We start from the raw sequence: 23370 nt of genomic DNA, 5'->3' as shown, positions 1-23370 counted from the left end.
ACAGGATTTATGACTACTTGGAAAACCATAGTTACATTAGCCACAGTCAGCATGGGTTTGTGAGGGGTCAGGTCATGCCTCACAAACCTTATTGAATTCTTTGAGGATATGGCAGAATACGTTGATGGCTCATTCAGAAAAGAAGGATGATTGGGATACAGGGGAATCTTTCTGTCTGGATACAGGATTGGATGGCCTAGAGAAGACAGAGGGTGGCAGCAGATGGACAGTATTGAGCCTGGGGCTCAGTGACCAGTGGTGTTCTGTAACAATCGGCTCTGGGACTCTGCTCTTTGTGATTTTTGTAAATGACTTGGATGTGGATGTTGGAGAGTGGGTTAGTAAGTTTGTCAATAACATGAAGGTTGGTGGAGTGGTGGGGAATGTGGAGGGCTGTTGTAGGTTGCAATGGGACATTGACAGAACGCAGAGCTGGGCTGGAAGTGGCAGATGGAGTCCAATCTGGAAAAGTGTGAAGTGATTCATTCTGGAAGGTCGAATTTGAATACAGAATACAGGGTGAAAGGCAGAATACTTGGCAGTGCGGAGGAACAGAGAGACCATGGGGTCCGTCTCCATAGATCCCTCAAAATCACCACGCACGTTGGTCGGGTTGTTAAAAAGGCATATGTTGCATTGGCTCCCCTTAGAAGGGGATTGAATGTAAGAGCCGTGAGGTTTTACTGCATCTTTATAGCGTCCTGGTGAGACCACACTTGGAATATTGTGTTCAGTTCTGGTCCCCTGTTTACAGGAAGGGTGTGCAAGTTTTAGAGAGCATACACAGGAGAGTTACCAAGATGCTGCCTGGAATGGAGGGCAGTTCTTACGAAGAAAGGTGAAGGGAGCTAAGGCTTTTTTCATTGGAGTGAAGAAGGGGGTGGGGTGACTTTGTGGAGGTGAACAAGATGATGAGAGGCACAGAGTGAGTGAATAGTCAGAGACTTTTCCTCCTATGGCATAAATGGCTATTACAAGGGGGTGTAATTTTAAGGTGAATGGAGGATGGATCAGAGGATAGAGAATGGTAGGTGGTTGGATGGACTGCCAATGGTGGTAGTAAAATTAGATACATTTGGGACATTTAATAGACTCTTGGACAGACACATGGATAATAGTACAACGAAGGGTATGTAAGTTAGTTTGATCTTATAGCCGGATAAAAGGTTGGCATAGCATCATGGCCGAAGGGTCTTGGGCTGAACTGTTCTGTGTTCTACGTTCTGTCTGGTAAACTGGGTAATAAGCTCAGATCAGTGTAAAAAGGATATGGCATTCAGGAGGAGCTAGTGAACTGGATACAAAATTTGCTTGATGGTTGTAGACAGAGAGTGATGAGAGACATGTTGTTTTTCTGACTGGAGGCATGTGACCAGCGGTGTAGTTGGTCCACTGGTGTTTGTCATTTGGATAAATGGTTTGGATGGAAATATTGGTTTCCTGGTAAGTAATTGTTTTGGGTGACACTGAAATTGGTAGTAAAGTGGACAGTGAAGAAGGTTATATATGATACAACAGGATGAACAGTACTGCTGGGATAGTGGGCTGAAGAATAGCAGATGGAGCTTAATTAGATAAATGTGAAGTGTTCCATTTTGGTGAAACAAACCAGGGTGGGACTTGTACTGTTAATGTTCGGGCCCTGGGTCGTGTTGTCAGTCAGTGACCCAGTGACCCAGGTACACAGTTCTTTTAATGTGGTGTCACAGGTAAACAGGCTGGTGCAGCAGGCGTTTAGGATGGTTACCTTCATTGGGGAGAGCATTAAGAGTAAGAGTTGGGATGTCATGTTGTGGCTGTAAAAGACATTGGTGGGGCCACCATAAAAACATTGTTGAGCAGTAGGAAGAACTCATCTAGTTCACTAACTTCCTTTCGGGAAGGACATCAAATATTCTAACCTGGTCTGGCAGACATGTGACTCCAGACCCACAGCAATATGGCTGACTCTGAGCTGCCCTCTGGGTAATTAGCAGTGGTGTCAAAGAACGTTGTTCCAGGCAGTGACACCCACATCCCATGAATGAATAAATAAAAATACCTATGTCCCTCCATACCTCTGCAAACCCCTCCAGCTGCAGCAAACCGTCCTGTCTTTGTAACACCCTGACCACTCTCTGTAACACTCTCACCACCTCCAGCACCTTCACATCTCCCTGTTCCTATCGTGTCAATGAACGCTGACCGTGGCTCCCCTTCCCACAGCCCTCCTCCTGCGAGCAGACCCATTGCAATGCATTAACATTTACTCCTAAAACATTCTCTCACTTCAGGATTTTAAGTACTTTTTGGTGATCTTCTCAGCCTCATAATCTAGTATGATTCCTTTTGTCCTGAGTGAGGGATCAGTGGGAATTTCTTGCTGAGGTTTTTACTGTTTCAATCGAATGTCTTTTTGTTGAGTATTTTGCATTGTCCCTTCAAATGTTTTCCACTGTCCATTTACAGGCACATATTTCAGTCTGTTTCGCCTGTTTCCCTTGGTCAGTTCTCCTCTTAAACTCATGCCATTGGCTATTTTTGTTTCTAGTTGTAGCTTGTCCTTTCTTTAAAACTTTATATTTATTTAAACTGCACTTTATCACAATTTCCCGAAGGATCTCTGCAGGTGACATTACTCATTCACTAAGTTTCATTACACGGTCGCTCTGCGATAGTTGTGTCCCGAGCCAGTTGCACAATGTGTTTTTCAAAGAAACACTGAAAAAAAAATTCTCCGAACTCCTTTCAACATCAATGTTGACCGTGTGATTGTCCCAGATTATACAAATATTGAAGTTTTCCAAAATTATCACAATGCCTTTGTTAAAAAATTCCAATGAGTTCCTGTTTAATGCAGTGATGAACAAGGGAATGCTGTTCGGTGGCTAAAACTGTTCTGCTGCTTGTGTCCTTGGCAAGTAGTAGCCAGAATTTACATTCAGACTGACTCTACTTCATGATCTGAGGCCAAATGCTTTCTCTGTAATGCCTCTGATACCCATTATTGTTAGTGTTACCAATTTTGCCTGAGTTTGCACAAGACTGAACCACTGAATATTTCTGTTCACCCTGTATCCATGTCTCCCTGGTGTCTAACTCTCTTTTATCTCTGTGTCACAAATCCATTGACCTTTTTGCAGCAACGTTGTCCATTCAAAAAAAAAAACATTATATACTCTCTACCACAATTTTCTGTCACAAATCTATTCGCTGATGTACAATTTTAGTTAAACTCTATCCCTTCCTGTTCCTTTCTGCTTGTCTTCAGCCACATCCCCGTGCTGTTCCATTGCTTCACCTTTTCTATTTGGATTTGGAAAGCTCCTTTCACCTGCATCCTCTCTGTCAGTTTAATGCCCTGTCCATAAACCTACCGACATGATTGGCCAGGACACTGCTCCCAGCACAATTCCAGGGGGACCATCCTAACAGATTTTTAAATCAGGTACAGGATGTGTGAAGCTCTGGCTGACCAGCCTTTCTTGCCCAGCCCTAGCTGCCCTTGAACTGAGTAACTTGCTCGGCCATTTCAGAGGGTAATTGAGAGGCAAACACTTTGCTGTGGGTATGTCGTGCAGACCATGTCAGGATGGGCAGATGTCCTTCTCTAAAGTGTTTGGATTTGTTGTACATCAGTAATTATTTCATACTTATTTGTGGATTGTTAATTATTATTTTTAAAATTATTGATTTCAAATGTCTCCTTTTCAGATGGCAGGATTCAATCCTGCCTCCCCTGAACATTAGCAGAGGTTTTGGATACATTCTCTCGCAATAATACCACTCGGCCATTACTTCACCTGCTCACTGGGTGTTCATCCGTGAGCACTCATACCAGGGCATCATGAAGCTAAACCCATTCTTCCGACACAATTGTGTGATCCTGACATCTTCCAGCAATCTGGGACAATTAATTAATATCGCTCCATTTTCCAGATCGCTGTGGAACTCAGTGCCATTCTCCATGTGTAACCCTCGCAGCATCTGTGAAACTTCCCATTCTGTCTATTTCTCTGTCTCCTGTAGGTACTCAGGAAACTCCTGACTCAATAGCCTTCCCAGCTGCTGGGTGGATCATCCATTACCTCATTGAATGCAGTTGGTCTGCCAGAGAGAGACAAAGGGAAAGGAGATCTGGAGCCTTCAATAAATCCTGTAGTGAAGTAAGGTCACCCACAGTGCACAGAGCAAAGAGCAATGAGAGGGCTCCAAACATCTATTAACACAACATGACATAGATACAGTGCCGGAGGGGAGCACAGTACACACACACCCCAGGCTCAATCACCACCCCAACGTAAGTTCTGTTATATTAAAACTCGCTGCAATACAACAGTGTATCCATGGCATGTCTTGTGGTCCAGTGTCTTCAATAATTTTTAATTCCTATAACAGATCCTATCGCTGTAACCTCCTCCCTTCCCGATAGTCCCTCTTCATATTTGAAATGTATTGCATTCCAGACTACCATCCCTATCCCTGTCACTTGGTTCAGCGTCTACAACATGCCTTATCTCAGTAGTCCCCTCCTCCAATAAGGTAAATACAAGGACTGCAGATGCTGGAAACCTGAGTCTAGATTAGAGTGGTGCTGGAAAAGCACGGCAGGTCAGGTAGCATCCGAGGAGCAGGAAAATCGACGTTTTGGGCAAAAGCCCTTCATCAGGAACAGAGGCCGTGAGCCTGCAGAGTGGGGAGATAAATGAAAGGGGGTGGGGATGGGGAGAAAGCAGCATAGAGTACAATAGGTGAATGGGGTAAGGAAGAAGGTGATAGGTCAGAGTGGAGGATGGGGGAAGGTAGCAAAGAGTACAATGGGTGAATGGGGGTGGGGATGGTGGTGATAGGTCAGAGAGGAGGGTGGAATGGATACGTGGGAAGGGAGGTAGGACATTAGGACAGGTCATGAGGGCGGTGCTGAGCTGGAAGGCTGGAGGTGGGGTAAGATGGGGGAAGAGGAAATGAGGAAACTGGTGAAGTCCACACTGATGCCCTGGGGTTGAAGTGTTCCGAGGCGGAAGGTGAGGCGTTCTTCCTCCAGGCGTCGGTGGTGAGGAAGTGGCGGTGGAGGAAGCCCAGGACCTGCATGTCCTCGGCAGAGTGGGAGGGGGAGTTGAAATGTTGGGTCACAGGGCGGTGTGGTTGATTGGTGCGAGTGTACCAGAGATGTTCCCTAAAGTGCTCTGCTAGGAGGTGTCCAGTCTCCCCAATGTAGAGGAGACCGCATTGGGAGCAACGGATACAATAAATGATATTGGTGGATGTGCAGGTAAAACTTTGGATGTGGAAGGCTCCTTTGGGGCCTTGGATGGTGGTGAGGGGGGAGGTGTGGGCACAAGTTTTGCAATTCCTGCAGTGGCAGGAGAAGGTGCCAGGAAGGGAGGGTGGGTTTTGGGGGCGCGTGGAACTGACCAGGTAGTCACGGAGGGAACGGTCTTTGCGGAAGGCGGATAGGGGTGGGGGAGGGAAATATATCCCTGGTGGTGGGGTCTGTTTGGAGGTGGCGGAAATGGCGGCGGATAATTTGGTTTATGCCAAGGTTGGTAGGGTGGAAGGTGAGCACCAGGGGCGTTCTGTCGTTGTTACGGTTGGAGGGGTGGGGTTTGAAGGCGGAGGTGCGGGATGTGGACGAGATGCGTTGAAGGGCATATTTTACCACGTGGGAAGGGAAATTTCGATCTCTAAAGAAGGAGGCTATCTGGTGTGTTCTGTGGTGGAACTGGCCCACCTGGAAGCAGGTACGGCGGAGGTGGAGGAATTGGGAATAGGGGTTGGGAATGTTGCATGCGGTAGGGTGGGAAGATATGTAATCTAGGTAGCTGTGGGAGTCGGTAGATTTGTAAAAAATGTCGGTGTCAAGTTAGTTGTCATTAATGGGGATGGAGAGGTCTAGGAAGGGGAGGGAGGTATCAGAGATGGTCCAGGCAAATTTAAGGTCAGGGTGGAATGTGTTGGTGAGGTTGATGAAGGACGAGGGAGCGGGAGCACGAGGTGGTGCCAATGCAGTCCTCAATGTTGCGGAGGAAGACTTCGGGAGTGGTGCCATTGTAACTACGGAAGATGGACTGTTCTACATAGCCAACAAAGAGACGGACATAGCTGGGGCCCATAAAGGTGCCCATGGCTACCCCTTTGATCTGGAGGAAGTGGGAGGATTTGAAGGAAAGATTGTTAAGGGTGAGGACATGTTCAGCCAAACGAATGAGTGTATCGGTGGAAGGGTACTATTGTGGACATCGGGAGATGAAGAAACGGAGGGCTTGGAGGTCCTTGTCATGGTGGATTAGGTGTAGAGGGATTGGATATCCATTGTGAAAATGGGGCGTTGGGGGCCAGGGAAATGGAAGTCTTGGAGGAGTGGAGGGTGTGAGTGGTGTCTCGAACGAATGTAGGTAGTTCCAGCACTGGGGGATAGGCCAATGTCGAGGTAGGCAGACATGAGTTCGGTGGGGTAGGAGCATGCTGAGTCAATGGGTCGGCCAGGGTGGTCAGGCTTGTGGATCTTGGGAAGGAGGTAGAACCGGGCAGTGGGGGATCCCAGACAGTGAGTTTGGAAGCTGTGGGTGGGAGATCTCCTCCTGAGGTGATGAGGTTCTGTATGCTCTGGGAGATGACAGTTTGGTGATGGGAGGTGGGTCATGGTTGTGGGGGTGGTAGGAGGAGGTGTCTTTGAGTTAGCATCATGGCTTCAGCGGTGTAAAGGTCAGTGCACCAGACTACCACTGCACCCGCTTTATCTGCTGGTTTGATGGTGAGGTCGGTATTGGAGCAGAGGTTGTGGAGAGCTGCACGTTGTGAGGGTGAGAGGTTGGAGTTGGGGAGGGGGGTCGACAGGTTGAGGCGGTTAATGTCTCGGTGGAAGTTGGAAATGAAGAAATCGAAGGCAGGTAATAGGCCAGCGCGGGGTGTCCAGGTGGGTGGAGTGTATTGGAGGCCGGCAAAGGGGTCCTCAGAAAACAGGCGGGAGTCTTCATTGTAAAAGTAAGCTCTGAGGCGGAGGCGGTGGAAGAAGTGTTCGATGTCATGGCGTGTATTAAATTCATTGATGTGTGGACGGAGGGGGATAAAGGTGAGGCCTTTGTTGAGTACTGATCATTCGCCCTCAGTGAGGGGGAGGTCAGGGGGAATGGTGAAAACTCGGCAGTACTGGGAGCTGGGAGAGGCGACGGAGCCTGTAATTGGAGTGGGTGTGGTGTTAGGGGGAATGGGGATGGAGCCATGAGCAGGGGTGGTGTTCCCCTCAGAGTTCTGGGGGGCGGGGACGGTGACGGTGGGACCTGGGGGGTGGTGTCAGCAGAATGCAGGTGAGTGGCGTTGGTGAGGGCGGAAGTGGTGGCAAACACGGCAGTGGGGGGAGGGGGCGTGGAAGTCACTGGGTGTGTGACATCAGCGATGATGTGAGGGGCGGAAGTGATGTCACTTGCGGTGTATGAGGAATTGTGAGGGGCGGAAATGGCATTTACTTTATTTTAACCAATAATTTCCTGTCACAAATCTGTTTGACACTGTCGTATTTTAATTAAACTCAGTCCCTTACTGTTTCTTTCTGTTGGTCTTCATTCACATCTCCATGGTATTCCAATATTTCAAACTTTCTCTTTGGACTTGGGAATTTCCATTCACCTGTGACCTGTCCCCCTCCTGATCTGTGTCTATTTATAACACACTGCATAATCTGGTACCGGAGGGGCCTATCCCAATAAAATAGCTCAGTCTTCCCTGAGTACTGGTAGCAGTGCTCACTGGTCAGAACTACTTCTGATAATACCATTGTGTGATCCTGATACATTCCTGCACTCTGCTGATATCACTGTCTCTCTCCATGTGGTATCCCTCACTGTGTGGGTCTAATTGCAGTCTGTATCAGTGTCTCTCGCTATTGCAGCTACTCCAGATCATGAGCCAACAGCATTCTCCACTCCAGAGGGAAGCAACTGCACAGGCCATGGATGGAGACTGGGAATTTCCAGATCTCTGTGGGACTCAGTGCCATTCTCCATGTGTAACCTTCATTGCATTAGTCTAATTTCCCATTCTGTCTATTTCTCTGTCTCCTGTTGGTATTCCTGATGTCCCTGACTCAACAGAATTCCCAATTCCTGTCTCGTCCATCACCACATTGAATACATTTGGTCAGCCAGAGAGAGATGGAGAGTGAAATCTGGAGCCTTCAGTAAATCCTGCAGCCGGTAAGATCACTCACAGTAAACAGCACAGGGAGGAGTTAGTGGACTTTAATTCAGACCCTGAGGGCATGATGTAGGAACAATGCTGGGCAAGGAACATGAGAAAATTCTCAGGCTTCATTATCACCATCTTGTCTGTAAATTCATCTGTTCCACAGAACCCTCCCTATGTCTGTCAGTTTCTCCATTGTCTGTTTCATCGATACCATTTCCCTTATTTCTATCAGCCCCTACAATCCTGCTTATCCCTGTAAGCTCCTCATGTCAGTAAAACTCTCCAAGTTTCTGCCTTTGCCTTTAATCCTGGGTTCTGTCACATCTCTCCTTAACTGAAGAAAAACAATTCTTCAGTTTCTTAAGCCATCCTGGTCAGTGTAGTCCTTTCCAGACCTGAAAAACCTCCCTGTCTTTGTGACTTTTTTGAACTCCTGCTACCTTCATGATCTCTGTCACCTTCCTGTCACGACAACAAAAAAGCTCTGTACCTTAGTAACCTCCACCAGCTGTTAGACTCCTCCTTGTCTCTGGGCACAAAGCAGAGTGACCCTGCTTCTCTCATAAATTAGTTTCTGCATTTCTAATGATGACTATGAACTCTTCCTGTCTCTAAAACGCACTCAGTCTTTGTAAACTCTGCTGGTCCCGACTGATGTAATTTCCTTCGGTAACTACAAAATTGTATACCTTTAATCGCTTCCAGACGCGACCACACAGTTTATTTCTATAACCTCCATGAGTGATAGAGTCATAGAGATGTACAGCACAGAAACAGACCCTTCTGTCCAACCCATCCATGCCGACCAGATATCCCAACCCAATCTAGTCCCACCTGCCAGCACCCAGCCCATATTCCTCCAAACCCTTCCCATTCATATGCCCATCCAAATGCCTCTTAAATGTTGCAATTGTACCATCCTCCATCACATCCTCTGGCAGCTCGTTCCATATACGTACCACCCTCTGCGTGAAAAAGTTACCCCTGAGGTCTCTTTTTTATCTTTCCCCTCTCAAATTCAATCTATGCCCTCGAGTTTTGGACTCCATGACCCCAGTGAAAAGACTTTGTCTATTTATCCTATCTTATCCATGCCCCTCATAATTTTGTAAACCTCTGTAAGGTCACCCCTCAGCCTCCGAAGCTCCAGGGATAACCGCCCCAGCCTGTTCAGCCTCTCCCTGTAGCTCAAATCCTTCAACCCTGGCAACATCCTTTTCTGAACCCTTTCAGGTTTCACAACATCTTTCTGATATGAAGGAGACCGGAATTGTTTAAAACATTCCAACAGTGGCCTAACCAATGTCCTGTACAGCCGCAACATGACCTCCCAACTCCTGTACTCAGTACTCTGACCAATAAAGGAAAGCATACTAAATCCTAGTATGCTTCACTATCCTATCTACCTGCGACTCTACTTTCAAGGAGCTGTGAACTTGCACTCCAAGGTCTCTTTGGTCAGCAACACTCCCTAGGACATTACCATTACGTGTATAAGTCCTGCTAAAATTTGCTTTCCCAAAATGCAGCACATCGCATTAATCTGAATTAAACTCCATCTGCCACTTAGCGCATTGGCCCATCTGGTCCAGATCCTGTTGTAACCTTCTTCGCCGTCCACTACACCTCCAATTTTGGTGTCATCTGTAAACTTACTAACTATACCTCTTTTGCTCGCATCCAAATCATTTATGTAAATGACAAAAAGTAGAGGGCCCAGCACCGATCCTTGTGGCATTCCACTGGTCACAGGCCTCCATCTGAAAAACAACCCTCCACCACCACCCTCTGTCTTTTATCTTTGAGCCAGTTCTGTATCGAAATGGCTATTTCTCCCTGTATTCCGTGAGATCTAACCTTGCTAATCAGTCTCCCATGGGGAACCTAGTCGAATGCCTTACTGAAGTCCATATAGATCACATGTATCACTCTGCCCTCCTCAATCTTTTTTGTTACTTCTTCAAAAAACTCAATCAAGTTTGAGACATGATTTCCCATGTACAAAGCCATGTTGACTATCCCTAATCAGTCCTTGCCTTTCCAAATACATGTACATCCTGTCCCTCAGGATTCCCTCCAACAACTTGCCCACCACTGAGTTCAGGCTCTGTCGTTCCCTGGCTTGTCTTTACTACCCTTCTTAAACAGTGGCACCACTTTTGCCAACCTCCAGTCTTCTGGCACCTCACCTGTGACTATTGATACAAATATCTCAGCAAGAGGCCCAGGAATCACTTCTCTAGATTCCAACAGAGTTCTAGGGTACACTTGATCAGTTCCTGGGGATTTATTCAACTTTAACCGTTTCAAGACATCCAGCACTTCCTCCTCTGTAATCTGGACGTTTTGCAAGATGTCACCATCTATTTCCCTACAGTCTACATCTTCCATATGCTTTTCCACAGTAAATACTGATGCAAAATATTCATTTAGTATCTCCCCCATTTTCTGTGGCTCCAAAAAAAAGGCCGCCTTGCTGATCTTTGTGGGGCCATATTCTCTCCCTTGTTACCCTGTTTTCCTTAATATATTTGTAAAAATCCTTTGCATTCTCCTTAATTCTATTTGTCAGACCTATCTCATGTCCGCGTTTGCCCTCCTGATTTCCCTCTTCCTTTATACTCTTCGAAGGATTCACTCGATCTATCCTGTCTATACCTGCCATATGCTTCCTTCTTTTTCTGAACCAAACACTCAATTTATTTAATCATCCAGAATTCCCAATACCTACCAGCCTTCCCTTTCACCCTGACAGGAATATACTTTCTCTGGACTCTTGTTATCTCATTTCTGAAGGCTTCCCATTTCCAGCCGTCCCTTTACCTGCGAACATCTGCCTCCAATCAGCTTTCAAAAGTTCTTGCCTAATACCGTCAAAATTGGCCTTTCTCCAATTTAGAACATCAACTTTTAGATCTGGTCTATGCTTTTCCATCACTATTTTAAAACAAATAGAATTATGGTCGCTGGCCCCAAAGTGCTCCCCCACTGACACCTCACTCACCTGCCCTGTTTTATTTCCTAAGAATAGGTCAAGTTTTGCACCTTCTCTAGTAGGTACATCCACATACTGAATCAGGAAATTGTCTTGTACACTCTTAAAAAAATTCCTCTCCATCTAAACCTTTAACACTATGGCAGTCCCAGTCAATATTTGGAAAGTTCAAATCCCCTACCATACCTACCCTATTATTCTTACAGATAGCAGAGATCTCCTTACAAGTTTGTTTGGCAATTTCCCTTTGACTTTGGCGGGTCCATAATACAATCCTAGAAAGGTGATCATCCCTTTCTTATTTCTCAGTTCCACCCATATAACTTCCCTGGATGTATTTCTGGGAAAATCCTCCCTCGGCACAGCTGTAAAGCTATCCCTTATCAAAAAAGCCACTCCCTATCCTCTCTTGCCTCCCTTTCTATTCTTCCTGTAGCATTTGTATCCTGGAACATTAAGCTGCCAGTCCTGCCCATCCCTGAACCATGTTTCTGCAATTGCAATGCGATCCCAGTCCCATGTTCCTAACCATGCCCTGAGTTAATCTGCCTTCCCTGTTAGGCCCCTTGCATTGAAATAAATTCAGCTTATGGTTCTGTTCGCCGAGCTGGAAGTTTTTGTTGCAAATGTTTCGTCCCCTGGCTAGGCGACATCATCAGTGCTTGGGAGCCTCCTGCGAAGCGCTTCTTTGATGTTTCCTCCGGTGTTTATAGTGGTCTGTCCCTGCCGCTTCCGGTTGTCAGTTTCAGCTGTCTGCTGTAGTTGTTGGTATATTGGGTCCAGGTCGATATGTTTGTTGATGGAGTTTGTGGATGAATGCCATGCCTCTAGGAATTCCCTGGCTGTTCTCTGTCTGGCTTGCCCTATCAACAAACACATCGAACTGGACCCAATATACCAACCACTACAGCGGACAGCTGAAACTGACAACCGGAAGCGGCAGGGACAGGCCACTATAAACACCGGAGGAAACATCAAAGAAGCGCTTCGCAGGAGGCTCCCAAGCACTGATGATGTCGCCTAGCCAGGGGACGAAACGTTTGCAACAAAAACTTCCAGCTCGGCGAACAGAACCACAACAACGAGCACCCGAGCTACAAATCTTCGCACAAACTTTAAATGAAGCTTAATTTATTAATCCCATCTTGTCCCTGCCTGTCCTGACTGTTTGGCTCACTTCTGTTCTCAGCCGTACCCCTCTCGGATCGAGTTCCCAAAATCCTCCCTGTGATTGTTACCACGCCCTGCATTCCTCCAAATCCATGTAAAGTCCTCCCATTCCTAAAACCCACCCTGTATCTGTCACCTGTTCCATCTTCCACAACCCTCCCTATCTTTGTAAGACAGTTTTATCACACAATGGTCGCTCTGAGATAGTTATGTCCCTCACCAGTTGCACAATTTGTTATTCAAAGAAACACTGAAAACTAATTCTCTGAAATCCTCTTCCAATATCACTGTTGTCAGTGTGACTGTCCCAGATTATGGGGATATTGAAGTTTCCCAAAATTATCACAATGTGTTTGTTAAAAAATATTTCAATGATTTCCTGAGTAACGCAGTGATGAGCAAGGGAATACTGTTCGGTGGCTAAAACTGTTCTACTGCTTGTGTCCTTGGCAAGAAGTAGCCAGGATTTACATTCAGACTGACTCTACTTCATGATCTGAGACCAAATGCTTTCTCTGTGATGCCTTTCTTACCCATTATTGTTAGCATTATCCATTTTGCCTGAGTTTCCGTAAGTTTGTGATCCATTGAATATTTATGTCCAACTTTTGTTCACCCTGTAACCATGTCGCTCTGGTGTCTAAATCTTTTTTATCTCGGTGTCAGAAATCAATCTACCTTATTGATAAAACTTCGTGCATTCAAAAAAAAACATAAGTTACTCTTTCCCACAATTTCCTGTCACAGGCCTATTCCCTGATGCACATTCCGTGATGTAGTTAAACTCTGTCCCATCCTGTTCCTTTCTGATTGCCTTCAGTCACATTCCCATGTTGCTCCCATACTTCACCTTTTCTCTTTGTATTTGGAAAGCTCCTTTCACCTGGATCCTGCCCCAGTTTAAAGCCCTGTCCATAAACCTACCGACATGATTGGCCAGGTCACTGTCCCCAGGACAGTTCCATAGGACCATCCTAATGGATTTTTTTATAAATCAGGTAGGGGATGTGGGTGTCTCTGGCTGACCAGCCTTTATTGCCCAGCCCTAGCTGCCCATGAGCTGAGTAGCTTGCTTGGCCATTTCAGAGGGCAATTGAGAGACAAACACTTTGCTGTGGGTGTGTCTTCCAGACCACGTGAGGATGATCAGACCTCGTTGTCGAAAGGACAAGTGGGTGGCACGGTGGCTCAGTGATTAGCAATTCTGCCTCACAGCACCAGGGTCCCAGGTTCGATTCCAGCCGCGGGCGACTGTGTGGAGTTTGCACATTCTCCCCGTGTCTGCATGAATTGCCTCCGGATGCTCCGGTTTCCTCCCACAGTCCAAAGACGTGCAGGTCAGGCGAATTGGCCATGCTAAATTGCCCATAATGTTAGGTGTATTAGGTCGAGGGGGATAGATCTGAGTGGGTTACTCTTTGGAGGGATGGCGTGGACTGGTTGGGTCGAAAGGTCTGTTTCCACACTGGAGGGAATCTAATCTAAGGGATTGTGATTTTTGTATATCAGCAATGGTTTCGTATTTGTTTATGGATTGTTAATTGTTATTTTAAAAATTATTGATTTTAAATTCCACCATACCTTATGATAGGATTCAAACCTGCCTCCCCTGAGCATTAGCTGAGGTTTTGGATAAATGCCCTAACAATAATGTTACTAGGCCATCAGTTCACATGCTCACTGGTTGCTCATCCCTGAGCACTGATACATGAAGCTAAACACATTCTTCCAACATTATTATGTGATCCTGAAGTCTTCCAGCATCCAGTGATATCACTCAGTCTCTCTCCATGTGGTATCCCTCACTGTGTGGGTCTAATTGCTGCCTCTGTCTGTGTCTCTCACTCTTGCAGCTACTCCAGATCCTGGGCCAACAGAATTCTCCACTACAGAGAGACTCTTCAGTACAGGCCAGGGATGGAGTTTGGGATTTTCCAGATATCTGTTGGGCTCATTTCCATTCTCCTTGTGTAATCGTCACTGCATCAGTCTAATTTCCCATTCTGTCTATTTCTCTGTCTCCTGTAGGTACTCAGGAAGTTGCTGACTCAATAGACTCCCCAACTGCTGTGTGTCTCATCCATCACTTCATTGAAGATGGTTGGTCAGCCAGAGAGACAAAGGGAAGGGAGATCTGGAGCTTTCAATAAATCCTGCAGTGAGGTAAGATCACTCACAGTGCACAGAGCAGGGAGCAATGGGAGGGCTGCAAACATTGGCTAACAATACATGATACAGATACAGTGCTGGATGGGAAGCACAGTATAGACACACCCCATGCTCAATCACCACATCTACTTTAACTTAAGTTGCACTGAGACAGCATCGGGAGTTCAGAGTTATCGATCTAGGCCTGCGCTGTCTTAGTGAGCATCAGAACAACAGAGGTTAAAGCAGGCCTCCGACGAGAGGTTGGGAATGCTGCCTGGGATCTTTCTGTTCTGTTCTCTTCCTCCAACACTGTACTAAGACTCACTACTCTGCAACACTGTATCTATGGCATGGCTTGTGCACCTGTTACTTCAGTAATTTTAACTCCTATAACAGTAGTTGTCCGTGTAACCTGCTCCATTCCCAATAGTCCCTCCACATATTTGAGACGTACTGCATTCCTGACTACCATCCCTATCGCTGTAACTTACTTCAGTGTCTACAACATGCTTTAATCCTAATCACTCTAATCCTCTTTAACTGGATACAGAGTGATACAGCACGGAAACAGAACCTGTGGTCCAACTCCTCAATGCTGCCCATGTTACCTAAACAGAACGAGTCTCATTTCCCTGCGTTTGGCCCTGAGCTCTTCAAACCTTCTCCTCTCCATGTACCTCTCAAATGTCTTTTCCATGCTGTAATTGCTCTTGTTTCTCCCATGTGCCTGAGGCAGTCTGTTCCGTCTATTCACCGTCCTCTGTGGATAATGTTCCCCCTCAGTTCCCTCTTTAAATCCTTGCTTTCTCACCTCCCGTTGATACCCTCTAGTTTTGGACTCACCTACCCTTGGATATTCACCATTCTTAGGGTCACCCCGTGGCCTCTCTGCCCAAGGGAAATATTTAGGACAATGTTACAAATATATCTAATGTATGTAACAAAGTGCTGGCCAATGTCGGCAAATGTGCCAAATGTCGCTTTCCCCACCCTGTCCACCTGGTATGCCACTTCCGAGGAGCAATGTAACTTGTACCCCCTGTTCTCTCTCTCTCTCTCTCTCTGTTCGACAACCCTGGCCAGAGTCCTTCCATTAACTGCATTAGTCCTCCCTGGTTTGTCTTAACAAAATCCAACACCTGAATTAAATTCCATCTTTCATTCCTTGATCCACTGGCCCAGTTGGTCAAGATCCCCTTTGATAACCGTATTTACTGCCCACGACACCATTAATCTGATCATCAACAAACTTTCGCACAATCACTCCTCTATTTTCAACCAAATTGTTTATGTAGATGATGCACATCAGTGGGCCCAGCCCTGATCCATTCTTCAATAATGGAATAAAACCATATTCTTGTCATAGAGCCATACAGCATGCAAACTGACCCTTCAGTTGATACCCACCATAATCTAAAACTAAACTCTTCCCAGCTGTCTGAAGATGGCCCATATCACTCTAACCCTTCCCTATTCGCCTGTTTATCCAAATATCTTTTAAATGTTGTAATTGTACCCACATCAACCCCTTTCTCAGGAATTTCATTCCACACTCAAACCACCCTCTGTGTAGCAAATTTCCCCATATCTTTTTTTTTTAACATCTCTCTCTCCTCTAACCTTAAAAATGTGGCCCCTCCTCTTGAGACTCCCCTATCCTGAGGAAAAGGCAACTACCATAAAATTGATCTAAATACCTCTTTTTTTTCATAAACCTTTATAGCATCATGTCTCAACCTCCAGGCTGCAGTGAAAAAAGATTAAGCCTATCCAGCCATTTTTCAGAACTCAAGCCTTCCATACCCAGCAATATCCTGGTAAATCTCTTCTGAACGCCCTGCAGCTTAATAATATCCTCCATGTTAACTGGGCGACCAAAACTGGACAGAGTATTGCAGAACAGGCCTCACAAATGTCTGCGCAATCTCAACGTGACGTCCCAAATCCTACACTCAATGGACTGAGCAATAATCAGGCATGCAAAGCACTGTCTTATCCATCCTGTGATACAAACTTCAAGATTTATGTACCTGAACTAGGAGGTCCCTCTGCTCTAAAACACTAACCGCAGCCTTAACATTAATTGTATGAGCTCTACCCTTGTTTGTTTTACAAAATGCATTACCTCGTATTTATTCAGATTAAATTCCATCTCTAGTTTTTCAGCCCATTCACTCACTTCATCAAGATCCCTTTGTAATCTCAGAAAACATCCTTCACTGTCCATGATGCCACTCTCCAGCCTGCCAGCCCATCACACATGGCTGTCAGTAGTACACATACCTTTGCTTGGGGCTCCACAATTTCTTCCCTAGGATCCCACAGTGACCTGTGATACACTTGATCAAGTTCTGGGACTTGCCATAGCTTTGTGTTTTAAAACCTCTAGCACCACCTCTTCTATAACATGCACTCTTTTCAAATCATAGAGATATACAGCATAGAAACAGACCCTTCGGTCCCCAACTCGTCCAGGCTTACCAGAAGACCTAAATAAATCCATTCCCTTTTCCAGCACTTGGCCCATATACGTCTACACCCTTACTATTCAGATGCCCATCCAGATACCTTTTCAATGTTGTAATTGTATCAGTCTCCTTACTTTCTCTCTCAGCTCATTCCATACACATATCACCATGTGTGTGAAGAAGCTGTCCCTTCAGTCCCTCTGTAAACCATTCACCTCTAACCTTAAACTTATGCCCTCTAGTTTTGGACTCCCCACCTCTGGGAAAAGACCTTGAATGCTTACCCTATCCATACCCCTCATGTTTATATAAACTTCTGTCAGGTCATCCCTCCGACTCCGATTCTCCGGTGACAGTAACCCCAGCTTATTCAGCAACAACCCGGGCAATATCTGGTTAATCTTTTCTGAGCCCTTTCAAGTTTCACAACATCCTTCCTGTAGCAGAGAGACTGGAATTGCAGAGTACTCCAATTGTGGTCTAATGTATTACTCTTGTTCCCTGAGTTCCCCAGTCTTTCTCCACAGTAAGTTCTGGAATGAAAAAAATGTTTAGGATCTTAGCAAATATCCTGCAGTTCCACACATCGATGGCCTCATTGATCTTTAATTGACACTATTTTGTCCCGAGTTACTTAATATGCTGATACAATCACTTTTGGATTCCCCTTTCCTTCTCTGCTGAGGCTATTTCATGTAGCCTTTCTCCATTCCTGTTTTCTACTCAGTGTATTCTTACAGCCCCTGTATATCCTCAGGGATTCCCTTGATCCAGCTGGCTATACCTGACATGTGTCTCTTTTCCTTGACCAGCCCCTCAGTAGACAGTCAGTGTTTCCGAATGCTCTCAGCATTGAGCTGCACACAAACAGGAACATGCTGGCGCTGATCGATCAGTTTATCTCACGTTTAAAATATTCTCACTTGCCAAACTTCCCTCTCCCTGTAAATAATTCCCTTCCCCAATCCCATTTTGAAAGTTCCTGTCTAATACGATCAAGATTGGTCAGGCCCCATTTTATAACTTGCACTTGTGGACCAGGCCTGTCCTTTTCCAAAGCTGTTTTCAAACTACCAGAACTGTGGTCCCTTGGGCAAAATGCTTTCCCAAACACATCTCAGTCCCTTTCCCTACCTTGATTCCCAATTGGAGGAGAAAGTGAGGTCTGCAGATGCTGGAGATCAGAGCTGAAAATGTGTTTCTGGTAAAGCTGGTCAGGCAGCATCCAAGGAACAGGAGAATCGACATTTCGGGCATAAGCCCTTCATCAGGAATCCTGTCGATTCTCCTGTTCCCAATTGGAGGTCAGGTTTTGCCCCTTTCACTTTTCAGGCTATTTACATATTGATTGGGAGTTTTCTGGAACACAATTACCAAATTTCTCCCTTGCAAACGCTGAACACTGGCAGTGCCAGTCTAGGTTTGGAAAGTTTAAAAACCTTATCAGCCCTATTATTATGGTTGATAGTTAAGATGTCCCGACATATTTGTTCCTCAGTCTGCCACAGATTATTCAGGGTCAGCAGTCCGATCTATCAAAGAGATGACCCGTTCTTATTTCTCAGTTCCACTAACATAACTTCACTGGGCGATACCACAGGAATATCCTCTCTAAGTACTGCTGCAATGATTCATGCAATCAAAACCCACCACCACACGTCCTCTCTTGCCCCCCCTTCCTGTAGCATCTCTACCTTGAAACAATGAACTGCCAGTCCTGGCCCTCCTTCAGCTATGTTTCTGTAATAACTATAATATCCCAGTCCCATGCCTTGAGTTCATTTTCCTGGCTTAAAATGTGTTGCTGGAAAAGCACAGCAGGTTAGGCAGCATCCAAGGAACAGGAGAATCGGCGTTTCGGGCATAAGCCCTTCTTCAGGAAAGAAGTAGGGCTTAGGCCTGAAGAAGGGCTTATGCCCGAAACGTCTATTCTCCTGTTCCTTGGATGCTGCCTGACCTGCTGTGCTTTTCCAGCAACACATTTTCAGCTCTGATCTCCAGCATCTGCAGTCCTCACTTTCTCCTCCTTAGCTGTCTGGCCCCTTGCATTGAAATAAATGCAGTTTAATAATCAGTTTTCCCCCATTCCCTGCTGTGTTCTTGCATGCCTTGTCTGCTGAAATTGCGGTCTTTAACTTGTATACCAGCCTCAATCCAATAAATGCATTGGATGTGAGTGGAAGAGTGGGTTAGTAAGTTTGGCAATGACACGAAGGTTGGTGGAATGGCTGATGTAGGTTGCAACGGGGAAATGACGGGATGCAGAGCTGGGCTGAGAAGTGGCAGATGGAGTTGAATCTGCAAAAGTGTTAAGTCATTCATTTTGGAAGACTGAATTTGAATGCAGAATGCAGGGTTAAAGGTAGGATCCTTGACAGTGTGGAGGAAAAGAGGGATCTTGGGTTCCAAGTCCAGAGATCCCTCAAAGTTGCCACACAAGCTGATAGGCTTGTTAAGAAGGAATATATTGTGTGGGATTTCATTAGTTTGGGGATTGAGTTTTAAAGCCGTGAGGTTATGCTGCAGCTCTAAAGAGCTCTGGTTAGACCCTACTTGAAATATTCTGTTCAGTTCAGGTCCACTCATTACATGCTGGATGTGGAAGCTTTAGAGAGGGTAAAGAGGAGATTTACAAGGATGCTTCCTGTACTGGAGAGCATGTCTTTTGAAGAAAGCTTGAGCAAGCTAAGGCTTTTCTCATTGGAGTGAAGAAGGGTGAGTGGTGACCTGGTAGAGGTGAACAAGATGATGAGAGGCACAGAGAGAGTGAATAGTGAGAGACATTTTTTACCCTGACGTAAATAGCTATTACAAGGGGGAAAAATTTTCAGGTGATTCACGGATGGTGAAGGGGAGATTTCAGAGGTAGGTTCGTTACATATAGAGTGGTGGGTGAGTGGAATGCACTGCCAGTGGTGGCAGTAAAATTAGATGCATTCGGGACATTTAATATACTTCTGGATAGGCACATGGATGATAATAAAATGAAGGGTACGTAAGTTAGTTTGATCATACAGTCGGATAAAAGGTTGGCATGGCATCATGGCCGAAGGGTCTTGTGCTGTACTGTTCTGTGTCTGTATGGTAAGCAGGGTAATAAGCTCATATCAATGTAAAAGGATATGGAATTCAGGAGGAGCTAGTCAACTGGATACAAAATTGGCTTGTTGGTAGGAGACAGAGGGTGGTGGGAGACATATTGTTTTTCTGACTGGAGGCATGTGACCAGCGGTGTAGTGGGCCCACTGTTGTTTGTCATTTGGATAAATGGGTTGGCGGGGAATATTGGTTTCCTGGTAAGTAAGTTTTTGGGTGTCACTGAAATTGGTGGTAAAGTGGACAGTGAAGAAGGTTATCTGTGATACAACAGGATGAACAGTCCTGCTGGGATAGTGGGATGAAGAATAGCAGATGGAGTTTAATTAGATAAATGTGAAGTGTGCCATTTTGGTGAAACAAGCCAGGGTGGGACTTGTACAGTTAATGCTCGGGCCCTGGGTAGTGTTGTCAGTCAGAGGCCAAGGATGCAGGGACACAGTTCTTTGAATGTGGTGTCACAGGTAGACAGGCTGGTGAAGCAGGCGTTTGGGATGGTTACCTTCATTGGTCAGAGCATTGAGGGTAGGAGAAGGATGTCATGGTGTATCTGTACAAGACATTGGTGAGACCACCATGAAACCATTGTTGATCAGTAGGAAGAACTCATCTAGTTCACTTACCTCCGTTAGGGAAGGACATCTGACATTCTAACCTGGTCTGACCTACACGTGACTCCAGACCCACAACAATTTGGCTGACTCTGAGCTACCATCTGGGCAAGTAGCAGTGGGGGGCGGAAGATTGATGGTCCAATCAGTGGCAGTCTCATTCCATGAATGAATAAATAAAAATACCTATGTCCCTCCCTACCTCTGCACACCCCTCCAGCTACAGCAATCCATACTGGCTTTGTAACATCGTTCAGGCCATGACCACTCTCTGGAACACTCTCACAACCTCCAGCACCTCCAATTCTCCCTGTTCCTATCGTTACAATATGCCCTGCCAATATTACCCCTTCCCAATGCCCTCCCCCTGGTAGCAGACCCGTTGCAATCCCTTTTAAACTTACTCCTAAAACACTCTCTAACGTCAGGATTTTAAGTGCTTTTTGGTGATCTTCTCAGCCTCATAATCTAGTATGATCCCTTTTGTCCTGAGTAAGGGACCTGTGGGGATGTCTTGTTGAAGTTATGTCTGTTTCAATGGAATGTCCTTTATTTGAATGATTTACACGGTTCCTTCAAATGTTTTGCACTGTTCATTTATAGACACACGTTTCGCCTGTTTATTTTGGTCAGTTCTCCTCTCAAACACATGTAATTGGCTATTTTTGTTTCTAGTTGTAGCTTGTCCTTTCTGTGATTCACTTTAAACCTTTATATTTCTTTAAACTGCACTTTCTCACAATTTCCCAGAGGATCTCTCCAGGTGACATTACTCATTCACGAAATTTCATCACACAACAGTCGCTCTGAGATAGTTACATCCCTAGCCAGTTGCACAATGTGTTATTCAAAGAAACTCTGAAAAGAAATTCTCTGAACTCCTCTTCCAATATCGCTGTTGTCAGGGTGAATGTCCCAGATTTTGGGAATATTGAAGTTTCCCAAAATTATCACAATGCTTTTATTAAAAATTCCAGTTGATTCCTATTCTTCACAGTGATGAGCAATGAAATGCTGTTCGGTTGCTGAAACTGTTCAGCTGCTTGTGTCCTTGGCAAGTAGTAGCCAGAATTTACATTCAGACTGATTCAACTTCATGATCTGATGCCAAATGCTTTCCCTGTCATGCCTTTGGTATCCATTATTGTTAGTGTTGCTCATTTCTCCGGAATTTCCACAAGGTTGTGAACCATTGAATATTAATGTTCCACCTTTTGTTCACCCTGGAACCATGTCTCTCTGGTGTCTAAATCTCCTTTATCTCTGTGTCACAAGTCCATCTATCTTATTGCAGAGACTTTGTCCATTCCAAACAAAACATAACTTACTCTTTCCCACAATTTCCTGTCACAAACCGATTCACTGATGTACAGTTTTAACTAAACGTTTTCCCATCCTGTTCCTTTCTGCTTGTCTTCAGGCACATCCCCACGCTGTTCCGATGCTTCCCTTTTCTATTTGGATTTGGAAAGCTCCTTTCACCTGAACCCTGTCCCTGCATAATCTCTGTCAGTTTACAGCCTGTCCATAAACCTACCGACAGGATTGGCCAGGACATTGGTCCTAGAACGGTTCCAGTGGGACTATCCTAATGGATTATTAAATCAGGTATGGGATGTGGGTGTCTCTGTCTGACCTGCCTTTCTTTCCCAGCCCTAGCTGCCCTTGAACTGAGTAACTTGCTCGGCCATTTCAGAGGGTCATTGAGAGACAAACATTTTGCTGTGGGTATTTTGTGCAGACCACGTGAGGATAGGCAGATGTCCTTCTCGAAATGACAAGTGTTTGTATTTTTTTGTACATCAGCAATTGTCTCATAGCTATTTATGGATTATTAATTATTATCTTCAAAAGTATTGTTTTCAAATTCCCCCATTTCTGATGGTGGTATTCAATCCTGCCTCCCCCGAACATTAGCTGAGGTTTTGGATACATGCTCTAGCAATAATACCACTAGGCCATCACTTCGCCTGCTCACTGGTTGCTCATTCCTGATCAGTTATACCATCATGAAGCAGAACCCCTTCTTCCCACACAATTGATTGATTCTGAAGCCTTCTGACAGGATTGTTTGAGCCTGATGCCTTCCAGCACTCTGGTGATATCACTCAGTATCTCTCTCCATGTGGTATCCCTCACTGTGTGGGTCGAATTGCTGCCTCTGTCAATGCCCCCCACTCTTATAATTACTCCAGATCCTGAGTCAACAGAATTCTCCACTCCAGAGAGACGCAGCAGCACAGGCCAGGGACGGAGTCTGGGATTTTCCAGATCTCTGTTTTACTTAGGACCATTCTCTATGTGTAACTCTCACTAATCAGTATAAATTCCCATTCGGTCTATTTGTCTGTCTCCTGTAGGTACTCAGGAAGGTCCCGACTCAATTGATTTCACAGCTGCGGGGTGTATCGTCCATCACCACATTGAAGATGGTTGGTCCGACAGAGAGACCAAGGGCAGGGAGATCTGGATCCTTCAATAAATCCTGCAGTGAGGTAAGATCACTCAGAGTGCACAGAGCAGAGAGCAATGAGAGGGCTCCATATATCGGATAACAAGACATGACATGGATATAGTGCTGGAGGGGGAGCAGAGTACAGATAAACCTCAGGCTCAACCACCACCGCTGCTGTAAGTTTTGTTGTACTGAGACAGTATCGGGAGTGTCACAGTTATCAATCCAGGCCTGTGATGTCTTAGTGAGCATCAGTGCAAC

At 45.5% G+C, this 23370-nt stretch overlaps 1 long non-coding RNA gene across 1 annotated transcript in view; it reads left to right on the top strand.

Moving 5' to 3' along the window:
• The window catches only part of LOC148137996 (uncharacterized), a 53232-nt gene extending 30131 nt beyond the window's left edge, over positions 1 to 23101 (top strand). Inside the window, exons 3-5 of the long non-coding RNA XR_015754156.1 lie at positions 4009 to 4279; positions 14357 to 14491; positions 23015 to 23101. This is a non-coding gene — a long non-coding RNA (uncharacterized LOC148137996). The remainder of the gene's footprint in view (positions 1 to 4008; positions 4280 to 14356; positions 14492 to 23014) is intronic.
• Positions 23102 to 23370: the final 269 nt, after the last annotated feature.

This window comes from Chiloscyllium plagiosum, unplaced genomic scaffold, assembly GCF_037043375.1.
Source record: "Chiloscyllium plagiosum isolate Xiang-an unplaced genomic scaffold, Cpla_swu_hap1 HiC_scaffold_42, whole genome shotgun sequence".
Classification (NCBI taxonomy): Eukaryota; Metazoa; Chordata; class Chondrichthyes; order Orectolobiformes; family Hemiscylliidae; genus Chiloscyllium; species Chiloscyllium plagiosum.
The sequence above is the reverse complement of the archived record's forward strand: the minus strand, read 5'-3'. Positions and strand labels throughout refer to the sequence as shown.